General features: G+C 37.9%; 1 long non-coding RNA gene across 1 annotated transcript; it reads right to left on the bottom strand.

Annotated features, from left to right (window-relative positions):
* Window positions 1-1265: 1265 nt before the first annotated feature.
* Window positions 1266-13415, bottom strand: LOC131276734 (uncharacterized). Its single transcript, XR_009184125.2, has 5 exons — window positions 13394-13415; window positions 10665-10685; window positions 8887-8913; window positions 4020-4040; window positions 1266-1289 (listed from the first exon to the last, which is right to left on the bottom strand). It is a non-coding gene; the product is annotated as an uncharacterized lncRNA (long non-coding RNA).
* Window positions 13416-13731: the final 316 nt, after the last annotated feature.

Consider the following 13731-nt stretch of genomic DNA (forward strand, 5'->3'; position numbering starts at 1 on the left):
AGGAGTTCGCTAATACGTGCAACAGTGTGCAGGTGTAAGGGAGGTGCTTGTATGGGAATTGCAAATAAATTTTGTGTGAATTTTCTTTAATATAATTCTAAAATATCCCAAAAAGAACGTTTAAAAATTAAATAAACAAATAGATGAATGAAGAAGTGTTGCATGGGAATCCTTTCCACACCAGGAAAATTTTCATTAAATAGAAAACTGAACGAGGGATTTGCTCAATGACTAAAGAATCAGAACAATCTGAGAACTGGAAAAATCAAATGTTGACTATTAAATTATGAAGGCTTGACTTACGGATCTATGTACTTATATGAATGAGCGGATCTCCCAAGTGGATTCCATTCCACTTTTCTCTCCATAACCACTTCCCTGTAATCATCTTACTATTTCTTTGCATTCAGTAAAAATGATGTTTGGAAATATAGGTCTATTCTTAATGCTCCTTGGCGGCAGTCTTCGATACTCTGAGCATGCCCAATGGAACATTCTATTTTCTGGGTTTTGCCTACCTACCTTGTGGCCTTGACAGGGATTTCAGCTCCAGAAGAGCCTGGTCAATACATGGCAGTCCTGATAGAATCGTGGGTTAATTCAACCCAGAGTGTAGTGTGCTCTCTGCTCCCTGCCCTGTCCCTGCTGGGCTCTCATTGACCTACCCATTCCATTCATCACCGCTGATCTCAATTACATTCGGACATCTTCAGGAAATCTATGACCTGGTGTATAGGCCAAATCCCTCAGTTGTGTATTCTTACTGCACCAAATGCCTTCTTCATGGAAATTGCTAGAATATGAAGCTGGATTTGATTTTGTAAATGCAATCGTGCCTCTATACCGCAATCGAAATCTCAGTGCATTCGGGATATTTCTCCTTTGTGTTCTCTTTCCAAATATGTTTCTCAAACTCCAAAAACACATCAGCGAGTTTATTTCCACATGACAAGGAATCAGGGAACTTGAAAACAATGAGGCAGATGAAAGAACTCAGAGTCCCGGTAATGGCATAGCGCAGGCTGACTCATCTTAACCTCTACTTAACCCGCACAGTAACTCAGTGTTGAGAAATTAACATCTACAAGTTTACAAATAGGCGAAATTTACTTCAGCTGCCACAAAACCCTATTTTACAATATGGGAAAGCATTCATGATCCCTGAGTTTTGATTTCCCTTTACCATCTCTAAAGCTCAATTTGTGAAGATTCATGGGTTTTGAAGGTTCAAGTACTATCTCGGACAAAAAATAAATATCACTCACCATTGTCTTTCTTTTCTGTTTTCTCTGAATGAAGATAAAAACAGAATTGCGTTAGAAAGTATTCCCATACTCTGGTTGCAAATAATCAAGACCCGATGTTACCTCTTTTTATTAAAATAAGAAAATGGGCTATAAAGACCCCTGAAAAATTCTAGTTTTCCATACCATTTCACCGAAATCTTAAGCAATGGTCTCTTTCACCTTGACTTGTAAGGGAGTCTCTTACTTACATTATCAATGTCATAGTGAGAGTCCCCAAGGTGCTACGGTTTCTTCAGCTCTTAGGTGCCAGCATCAACCCACACAGAAGTTAAAATTTAATAATGCTCCCCAGAAGGGTAAGAATGCATAGATGATATCCTAAAGCATAATCTTCCCAAATCTGTTAGTTTCCTTTGTAAAAAGCCCTCCAAGAGCACAGTAAGAACTTCTCCACACAAGTTTTGCAAGCGTTTACTATGCCCCTAAGGGAAACATATTCCTCTCCTTATGGAATGTCCTTGTTTGAACCCCCTTCCACCTCACCTCTCATTTTCGGATATCTTTGTCTAGCACTTACTGCCTCATTCTTTGGCCTGCCATGGTCAAAGATTCTTGCTTCCCTGTCTACAACTCCAAATGAAGCTTATGACTGACTGAAAGCTCTGGTTTTCTCTGTTCTCATGGCGGCACAGTCTCATGCCATTCTTGGACTGGGTTGTAAGAAGGAACAGGTGAGCCATGAACCGAGAGACAGAATGTCCCCTGGGCCTTGTGGGCACCTGTTAAGGCCAAGGAGAGTGCAGGGGGGAAATGGACTGTTGTCTTGGAATGTCCATATGGGGAGGGGCGGCTGCCCTCTTGGGCTGGTGGAAGCCCCTGAGGAAACAGGAAGTCACCTCATGAATTGGTTTTTGCCAGACTCCGCGTGAATGTGGAGATATTCCCCAAACCCTGATGTGAGTACCGGTTACATCTGACAGGGAAACAATCTGAGAGCAAGTCTGCAAACCCACTGCTGACTGCATTTCCGTGGTAGCACATCTTAGGACAGGGAGTGCTTGCAATGGGACCGTTGCTCCAGTGTTATTTCAGAGCCAAGAAATGGGCAATTAGCTTTCCCATGTACTGGGAAGACAAGATCGGATGTGCACTTTGCTTTCTGTCTCCATGTCCTACTAAGCTTAATCTAGGCGTCGGGGAGTGTGATCTTTGAAACTGAAAATATTTTCTTGAAATTACTTTTTTGTGTCGAAACTGTATCAGGTACACGTGATTCATCACCATTATAAACTTAGCGGTGAACCCTGTTCTGTACACAGCCTGAATGGTGCTTTCATTTTTCTCCATGGCATTGTCTTCCTCAAAGGGAAATAGGAGGTGAATGTGAAATATTCAATTAAAACCTCAAAATTGTCTTTGATAATTCAGCTCATAATAATTAATAGACATTAGGAGATAAATGAAAGTCAAAAGTTATATAATATCAACAATTCCTTTACTAACTCTCCAGACACAAGGTAATGATTGTTGGTGTCATGACAACATTTTATGATTAGTTAGGAGGAGGCAATGTCAATGATAATATTACTCCAAAAATAAATGCAGTAGAATAATTCAATCTGATGAGGAATTACACTTCCTACATTAAAATTAATATTGTTCAATTTTAAAAATCACGGAAGACGTGGATACAGTGGACAGAGGTTTAGTGAGAGCAGGGAGAGGGAAGAAGAGTCATGATATGGGGGCATTTTAAGGACTTGCAGTTGTCCTGAATTATATGTCACGGTCAGATGCTAGATATTATGTATCCTGCCATAACCCGCTGAATGAACTGAGAGAGAGTGTAAACTACAATGTAAACTATAATCCATGCTGTGTGGCTGTGCTCCCAAATATATTCATCAAATGAAATAAATGTACAACACTAATAAAAGATGTTGTGGGGGAATTGGGTGCTGTGGGGGAGTGGGCTGTATGGATACCCCTTATATTTTTAATACAATTTGTTGTGTATCTATGCATCTTTTAAAAAAGATAACCAAAAAAAAAAAAAGAATTAAAGAAAAAAGAACTGGGTGAAAACTAGATAGAGTTGTTCCAGTTTGTTGCCAAAGAAAATTGTATATTTTCTTAAATCCATCTTGTGTTTTCCAGGTTCAATAACTAAAATCAGGAAAGCTACCAGTACTTCACCTAATACTGCTTCTAATAATAACTGAAGAGATGTGGAGATTTAGATGTTTGAACCTTCTAATAACATAAATACAATCATTATAGTCTCCAAATTCAGAAAAATCATACCTTATGTGGTGAAAAATCTTTCACAAAATCGTGAAACTTCTCATAAATAAGCTAGAATTCTACCAAGGCCATCTGAGTCTAGAGCCCACTTCCTTCAATAGTGAATCTGATAATCGCTTACTTTTCTCTGTCTTGAGGATGAATGATTGAATGAGCGAATGAATGGATGGATGGATGAACAAATAAAGAAATAAGCATTGTCACAACTAAATAAATAATTTGAGAAAGGAATCACAGAGCACCAGGAGGAGAGGGAACCGGGGGACTACAGAGAAGATGGAAGCAATCATTCCGTCAGTAGCTACAAACACTCTGCATTTTCTGTTCAGCACTGTTTTACAAGATCAATAAGCATTTCTTTATCTGTAAGTTCTGGTTTTGCTATGATAATTTTAAAATTCATTTAAGAGATGTTAATGGATTTTGAAAGCTCCAATACAGCCTAAGATAGAAAGAAATATCACTCACCATTCTTTTCTTCTGTTCCTTCTGCATGAATAGAAATATAAAATCAAAATGTAATTATACTAGAAAGTGACCCTATTTGCTACCTGCTGATGAGCCAGACCAGAGATTAGATATTTTGTGAAAACAAGATCATCAGCTCTAAATACCTCTTTCAAATTAAATGTTGTGGATATGCTGTCAGGTTCATAGGATGCAATGGACAATTTCATGACCAATTCTAAGAAAAATTCTTGCTTACAATATCAATGTAATAGTGTAGGTTCCCCAGATCCCCCTAATTTCTCCTCACTTAGGTTCCCACATGACCTACACACATGTAAAATTTTATTAACCCTCCTGAGATTGGAAGAAAATATAGATATCATAAACGATAATCTTCCTAAAGCTGTTAAAGTCCTTTGAAAACAAACTTCCTTGGAGTGCATTAAAAACATCTCCACATCTGAATTGTAATCTTCATGTCACCCTCGAAGGAACTCTGTTCTCCTTCCCATGGAATGCCCTTGTTCTGAAACCACTTGTCCGTCACCTCTTGTTTTCTCATCTCTTTGTGTAGCCCTGGTGATCCATGAGCTAGAAGACCGAATGAATCCTGGCAATTGTGGGCATATGCTCAGGCAAAGGAGAATCCATTGCGGAAATCCATGGCTGACTTGCAATGTCCATGCTGGAAGGGGTGAGTGCCCTCTTGGACAATTGGGACCACTTAGAGAGTATGGGGTCACCTACGTGATTGACAGTGGTGGACTTCCACGTGAGTATGGGGATGCCCTCAAAAATCCATAATGGGAGTTGCCATTAACCAAATCAGGGAAAATGGTCTGGAAGCAATCTGCAAACCTTGTTCACTCTATTCATGCTGTATCGCATATTAGGAATTATAGTGTGTGCAAGGAGGGGCATTCCCCAGTGTCATCTCAGAGCCAATAATAGGTGGCTCCCATTGCCCATGTACTGGTGAAACTAAATGGCATGTGTATTTTGTTTTTTTTTTTGTTTTCCACGGCCTGGTTAAGTTTGATTTTGGGGTTTAGTTGGGACTTTGAACATCAAAATAATTTTATTCCAGTAACTTTGGTTTGTGGAGAATGGATCAAGTAAAACCTATTCATCAGAGTACTGCAAATTATTTCTTACCAATTCCCTGTTCAGACCTGAATTGTGTTTGTTTTCTCTGTGAAATCGTCGTCCTTAAAGGGATTTACCAGGTCAATATAAAACACTAAATTAAAACTTAACACATTCCTTTGAGAGTTCAGCTGATTCAAAAACTAAATGAAACTTAGCAGGTAATAGTGGAAATAGAAGTGGAACTAATATCATAAATTCCTTTCATAGATCTTGAACAAGGAATGTGTTTTGGTGCTATGGAAATCAACATTTTATGATTAATTAGGACCAGGCTGTGTCTTGTTCAATATAAGTGAAAAAAAATTGTGGAGTTGAATAATTTAGTCTGATGATAAATGATATTTCCTACATGATATTTTAATTTGTCCAATTGATCACTTCACAGAAGGATCTGAGGGAAAACCCGATAGTTAGAGTTCATCTATTCTATTTTTCCTAGTTCCTGAATATTGCCTTAAAACCACCTTGACTTTCCCAGCTAAATAACTGAAACCATCAAGTCTATTATTACTCCTTCTACTACCAGTACCATTCATAACTCAATATATATCAATCTTCTGGATATATGAAATTTTTAATATTGAGTATAACTGTATTCATAAATACCATTATTATAGTCTTTTTAAAATTAAAAAATATGCCATAGGAAGTTGAAAATCTTTTGCATAATCATGATCCTCCTAAGTAATAGAGCTGCAATCTGAACCCAGATATTCTGAATCTATAGCCTATGGACTTAGAAACATATCTAGTAATCTCTTTTCTCTGCCTTGAGATAAACTGAAATGACTGAGGAAATGAATGAAAGGATGAATAAACACGGGTAAATAAATTCATAAATAATTAAATAAATGTTAAAAGTTAAGAGAGGGACCCAGGATGAGAGAGGACCAAGATACCGCAAAGCAGGTAGAAGGAATTATACATTTTTCAGCTACAAATAGTCCCCATTTTAGGAACGGGAGCAGTCCATCAGCATCATTTTTTCAGTTTTCTAACAGGATCCTATAAAACTGGACAGTAGGAATTGTCACCTGTCTGAAATACACTGCAATAATTTAGGAGTTAAATAATACAGGTAACTGTGTGGTGTTGTAACGGAGGGGGCTATATGTATATTCCTTATAATTTTTGTGCATTTTTCCTCAAATGTAAACCTAAAATTCTCTAAAAGTTACGTTTAAAATATAAATAAACAGCTAACTAAAAAAAATAGAGTTAGAGGGAATTCATTCTTCACTGGAAAAATTTTCATTAAAAATGTAACTGACTGAAGGATTTGCATAATGACCAAATAATAAATGCAGTTTGTGACTCTGAAAAACTTACATTGAATATTAAATGTTAACATGAATTGCACTTTGGACCTATTTATTTTTATGAGTATATCTCCCAAGGGGATTCCATTTAACTTTTCCCTCTGCAACCATATCACTGTAATCATCTAATCCATTCTTGGTACTCGATACAAATGGCATTTTAAAATATAAACCTATTCATGATGTTCCTTTGCCTGTAGTCCTCAAAACTCTTAGCATACCCAAAGAAACTTTGCCTATCCTGGACTTTGACTACAATCATTTTAGTCTTGACTGTGTTTTCTGCAGCAGAACTCGCTGGACAATATATGTCAACCTGATAGAAACATGTGTTTGCTCAACCCAGAGTGTAGTGTGCTTTATACCCCTTGCCCTGCACGTGATGGGCTATCATTGACCTTCCTGTTTTATTCATTAACACTGATCTCAGTTGCATTAGCATTTCTTCAGAAAATCTATGACCTCATATACAGGCCAAATCCCACTAGTGTATATTCTTGTTACACCAAAGTTCCTCTTCATGACCCTCATTAGAATATTACTTTGGTATTTATTTTGTATATGTAATTTTAAATCTATTCCATAATAGAGACTTCACTGCACAGGGGAACCACATACTTGAAAAGTGATGCACAAGGAATGATTGAATGATTTATAGAATGAGGCAGATGAAAGAACTCAGAGTCCCAATCCTCGCAGAGGACAAGCTGACAGATCTTAACCTTCATTAGAGACTAAAAACTATTTTTATCTTGAGAAACTTACGTTTACAATTTTACAAGTAGATGAAAGATATTATCTTCACACTCAACACAATTTTAGAACATCAATAAGCAATTCATTTACTGTGAGGACTGATTTTTCTGTAGTTAATTTAAACCTCAAATATAGGTAATATTGGATTTTGAAGTTCAAATACTGTTTAAGACAAAAACAAATAGTATCATCATTCTTTTCTATTGTCTCCAAAAAAAGAAAAACTTATCAAAAATTATGTTAGAGAGGGAGAGTTGGGTATATGGGGATCTCGTATTTTTTAAATGTAACATTTAAAATAAAATAAAGTAGAAAAATAAGTTTTAAAAAAAGCATCCCCATAGGCTACCTCCCGATAGTCTAGAACAGTTTCATGTTTTAATAAAAAGAAGAAAACTACCAACTACTACATCTTTATGACAAAATATAGTCAATATAATTTCACATACGTAGCAAGCAATAGCCAATTTCATGGTCCATCGTAATAAACATTCCTGCTTACATTAGGAATGTATTAGTGTGAGTGGCTCAGGTCCTCCTAAGTCTTCAGCACATAGGTGCCCGCTTGACCTTAGATATAAGTTAAAGTTTAATAACACTCCACAGAAGGGGAAAATGCATAGATGGTATAAACTATAATCTTCCAAAAGCAGTTAATGTCCCGTGTAAACATCCTTCCTAAGAGTGCTGTAAAAACATCTCCCACCCCATGTGTAAGCTTCACATGACAATATCAAGAACTCATTTTCTGTTACGCGATGGAGTGCTCTTGTTCTGAAAACACTTAAATACACGTCTCATTTTCTCTTCTCTTTGGGCAGTTGCAAATTTGTTTATTCTTTGACTAGCCACTGTGAAACACAGTGCCTTGTCCACAGGTACCAAAGAAGCTATGGCCTGACCAGAGGCCATGTATGTCCTTTGTTCCCATAGCCTCAACATCTTATGCCCTTCGGGAGTGGGTTTTAAAACATTGGCAAGCCTTGAGCCAGGAGACAGCATGACCGCTCTTTCATTGTGGGCATGTGCTCATGCAAAGGCGAGTCCACAGTGGAAATCCAGGGTTGACTTGTTTATCCAAGTGGGAAGTGGTGGCTGTCTTCTTGAGGTGGTGGGGACCATGGAGAGAGCATAGGGTCACCTACACTATTGACAGTGTGGAACACTACGTGAGTATGTGGATGCTGCACAAACTCTGCTGGGAGGAGCAGTTAACGAAGATAAACAAAACAATCTAGCAGCAACTCAGCAAAAGCCCTGATAGCCTGCCTTTGTTGTTTATCAAATACTAAGGGATGTATTTTGTGCAGGGGGCCAGCTCTCCTTTTTCGTTGCAGAGGCAATAAAGGGTGGCCTCACTTTCCCTACGTATTGAGAGCACCAAATGGTATGCGCACATTGGTTTCGGACACCATGGCCCAGGTGGTTGAATTTGGGGCTGGAGTGTGGACTCTGAAGTTCAAAATATTTTTGGTCCAGTAAGGTTGGTGTGTAGACACTCAAACAAGTAAAACTGAAACCTTCATATAAGGGCTAGTATAAATTTAGATCACAACCAAATCTTGGACAGATGTGGAATTGTGTTATTCACTCGCACTATAAAATTGTCTTCCCTAAAAGGAATCATCCAGGTAAATATAAAACACCAAATGGACGCTTACCTAATTTCTTTACCAGGGAGCGCACAGCTGATAAAAAAAAGAAGTGGAAATTAGTGGATAACAGTGAATACAGAACAGTATTTAATATCAAAAGGCATTTCATAAATCGAGCTCTCCATGGAGACGATTTTTCTGGTTGTGACAATCAACATTTCACTATTAGTGAGGACCCGGCTGTGTCTACATAGATATAATAACAAAACCATGTACATGTCCCATGTATAAATTCACAGAAGGACCTAAATGAACACTGTATATGTAGCATTGATCTGTTTGTTTTCATGGATTCCTGAATATTGCCTAAAAACACTTGTCTTTTCCAGGTTCAGCAACTAAACCAACAAAAGCTATTATTGCCACTACTTTTGCCACTCATACTAATGACACAACAGGACTCAAGATTTTCAGATATATGAAAATTTAATACTGATTACAAGTCTATGTCATGAATACCATTATTACACTCTCTAAAATTTCTTTTAATTTCCAAAAAGTTAAAAATGTTTACGAAATCATGAAGCTTCTAATCATCAGAGCTGAAATTTAAACTCAGGCAATCCGAACCTACAGTCTACTCCTCTACAAAATTAATATTAGAACAAATATTCTACATCTTGAGATTAACAAAAATCAATGAGGGAAAGCATGTGGGAATGGATGAATGAATGAATAAAACTTTAAAGAAAAACATGAGGATCACTAGAGGATAAGGGACCCAGATATGACAGCGCAGATGGAAGGGATTATCCTGTCAGTAGCTGCAAACACTTCCTGCATTTGGGGGGGAAACGATCTATCATCGTTACTTTTTTAGTTGTCTAGGGCCAGCTCAAAGAACTGGACAGTGTGAACCAACTCCATACATGGCGAGCTGAGTGAGTGCCTGTGCAAGTGCCCCCCGGTGAGCTGAGTGCCTGCGTGGTAACCAAGTGCCAGTGCAGGGGAGTCATGCAGCAAAAGGATAAGGCAACAAAAGAGAGATGAAGAGGAGAGTTCAGGTGAAGCCCAGCCCAGAGCAGGCACTGAGGAGGTACAAGTGACAGGGAATCTCTCTCCACATCAGAGGTCCCCAGGATAGAATGAGGAATCCTGGAAGAGAAAACCAAGAAGAGAACACACAAAGAGAAATAGATACAGAAGATCAAGGAACGAATGGACACAGAAACCCAAAACAACAGGGTAGGGGGGAGAGGGAGGGGCAGAAATAAGAAAAGGTTAGTAGGATTTGTCACCTGCACAAGATATTCCACACTGGTCGGAGAGATCAATAATAGGGTAACTTTGTGTAGGTGAAATGAGGGGATTTATGTGTGATTTCAGTATAATACTTGTGTACACTTCCTATGAAGTTCAAAACTCTTTGCATGTCTAAAGTTATGTGGCATTTCATGGAATTTTTTCCCTTTTTCCTTGTAATGTTTCTCAAGCCCCCAAAACATACTAGACTGTTCATATCTAAATGCACAAGGGATCAGTGAAATCAGAAAGATGAGGTAGATGAAAGAACTCAGAATCCCAGTCCTCATATAGCTCAAACTGACACATCTCAACCTACATTTAACCCCAACAACTATCTCTCTGATGAAATTCATATTTACAATTTTACAAAGAGCCAAAGTTGTTTTCATTGCCACACAACACTATTACACGGCATCAAACAGCATTTCCTGAACACTGAGGTTTGACTTTTCCTTTGGTTAATTTAAAACTTCATTTCTGGTTTGTATTGGATTTTGAAGGACCAAATACTGTGTAAAACAAAAATAAATATCACTCACCTTTCTCTTTTTTCAATTCCTCTGCGTAGAGAAAAGATAAAGGTATAAACAAAAATGTGTTAGCATGTGTCTCCATATACTACTTGCAGGTATTCTAGACCAGAAATAATATATTTTTAGTAAAATCAGGATTAACTATAAATGGCTCCGTAAACGGGAATGTTGAGACTAAAATTTTCCATACTTACTAAGCAATGGACAATTTCAAGATGAATTGCAAGAAAATTTCCTGCTTACATTATCAACGTATTAGTGAGGTTCCCAAGGTCCCGCTAGCTCCTCAGCACTTAGGAGCCATTGTGACCCAGGCGTAGGTTTAATTTAATTATCCTACCGCGAAGGGTAAGAATGCATAGATGACATCAAAAAGTATAATCTTCCCCTCTCTAATAATGTCCTCTGTCAACCTCTTTCCTAGGGGTTCAGTAAAAACATCTCCACACGACTTTCTAACCTTCGTGTATCCCTAAAAGGAACTCTTTTCTCCCCATGGAATATGCTTGCTCTGAATCCACTTATAAATCACATCACATTTTCAAATATTTGTGAGGCATTAACATACTAATTCTTTGGCCTGCAACTGTCAAAGATCCTTACTTGACCAGAAGTCCAAATAAATTTTATGCCTGACTATATACCAGGTGTGTTCTTCAGTGTCATATCCTCTCCATCCCATGCCCACCAAGAATTGGGGTGTAAGAGCTGGCGAGCCCTGAGCCCAGACAGAGCATATGCACTGCTCATGGAGGGCATGTGTTCAGGCAAAGGAGAATCCGTAGGGGAAAACCAGAATTGACCTGTAATATTCGTGTGTGAAGGGGTGGCTGCTGGGGACCACTTGAGAGAATATAAATTCACCTACTCAATTTCTTTGGTCACACTCCACTTGGATACAGGATACCCCAAAAATTCTGATGTAAGAAGCATTTAAATATGATAGGAAAACTACCTGAAAGCAAGTCTGCAACTCCACTGCTGACTCCGTTTTTCTGACATCACATCATAGGACAGGTAGTGTGTACAATGGGGCAGTTCTCCAGTGTTATTTCAGAGCCATTAAATGGACACTTACCTTTCCCATGTATTGGAAAACCAAGTCAGATATGCGTTTCGGTTTCTGTCTCCATGCACTAGCCAGCTTAAACTAGGTGTGGAGTGTGGTCTTTGAAATTGAGAATATTTTTGTTCAAATTACTTTGTTGCGTGGAGACTGTATCAGGTAACACAGATTCACCAGGGTTGTAAACTTAGCCCGTAATCTTGGCCTGTACACAGCCTGAATTGTGTTATCATATTTCTCCAAGGAATTGTTTTCCACAAAGGGAAATATGAAATGAATATGAAATGTTCAATTAAAAATTCACACTCTTCTTGGATTTGTTCAGCTTGTAAAAAATTAATTGATATTAGCAGATAAATGAAGTCAAAGGTAAAAATTATCAACAATTCCATTCCTGGATCTCCGGGAATAAGTTAATGATTTTTGGTGTTATGACAACTTATTATGTTTAGTTAGGAGCAGGCAATATAAACGTCAATAAAACTCTGATGCCATATGTAGTAGAACAATTCAGTCAGATGAGGAATTATATTTCTTAGGTTATACTTGAAAGTGTCCAATTAAAAAATTCACAGAAGATGTGGATATCGTGGCCACAGAGTTACTGAGGGTGGGAAGAGGGAAGAAGAGTTGTGGTAAGGGGAGACCTTAAGACTTGGAGTTCTCTTGAGTGATATCGCAGGGACAGATGCTGGACATTGTATATCCTGCTCGAACCCACTGAATGGACTGAGGGAGAGTGCAATCCACAATGTAAACTACAATCCATGCAGCATAGCAGTGATCCAAAATGTTTTCATTAAATGCAACATATGTACGACGCTAAGAAAAGATGTTGTGGGAGAATTGGGCACTGATCGGCCTGGGACATATGGATATCTGTTTTATTTTGTAATGTAAGGTTTAGTGGGATCTAGGCATGTTTAATATAGGATAACAGAAACAAAAGCAAGTACAGAAGAAGACCAGGGTGAAAACTAGATAGGTTGAGTTGTTCCATTTTCTATGCAAGCAGTCTTATATATTTCCTTAAATCAATCTTGGGTTTTCCAGGTTCAATAACTAAATCCATGAAAGCTACTTTTACTAAAACTGCTACTGCTTCCATTAATAACTCAAGACATTGAGAGCTTTAGATGCATGAACTTTCTAAAAACGAAATGCCATCATTAGAGGTTTCTTCAAATGGAGAAGAATCATGCCTAACGAGGTGAAAAAGCTTCACAAGATCATGAAAGTTCTAAGAAATAAGCTAGACCCTGAACCGAGACGGTCTGTGTCTAGAGCCCACTTCTTTAAAATGTTAATCTAACGATAACATCTCTCTCTCTGCCTTTGAGATAAAAGACACATGAATGAAGGAATGAATGATTGAATGAATGAATGAACAAATGAAGAAATCATCGTCACAAATAGATAATTTGAGAAATGAAGCAGAGAGTATCAGGACGAGAGGGAACACAGGTACAACAGAGAAGATGGAAACAATTATTCTGTCATAGCTATAAACACTCAGCATGTTCTGTTCAGCAGGGCTTTACAACAGCAGTGAGCATTTCTTTACGTGAAAGTTCTGATTTTCCTATGATGAATCCAAAATTCATTTAAAGGATATTAATGGATTTTGAACGATCAAGTATAGCCTAAGATAGGAAGAGATATCACTCACCTTTCTTTTCTTGTATTCCCTCTGCATGAAGAGAAACACAAAATCAAAACATAATTAAACTGGAATGTGACCCCATATGTTACCTGCTGATAACCCAGACCAGAAGTTAGATATTTTGTGAAAAGAACACAATCAGCTCTAAATACGTCTTTCAAATTAAAAGTTTTCAGTATGTTCGCAGGTTAGCGGGAAGCAATGGCCAATTTCATAGTCAATTGTAAAAAAAATTCCTGCTTACAATAGCAATGCCATAGTGTACGTCCCCAGAACGTATGTTTCTAATTTCTCATCACTTCGGTTTTTAGTAAAATTAGTAAAATAAAATGTCTCGTGACCGA

This window comes from Dasypus novemcinctus, chromosome 30 (assembly GCF_030445035.2).
Source record: "Dasypus novemcinctus isolate mDasNov1 chromosome 30, mDasNov1.1.hap2, whole genome shotgun sequence".
NCBI lineage: Eukaryota > Metazoa > Chordata > Mammalia > Cingulata > Dasypodidae > Dasypus > Dasypus novemcinctus.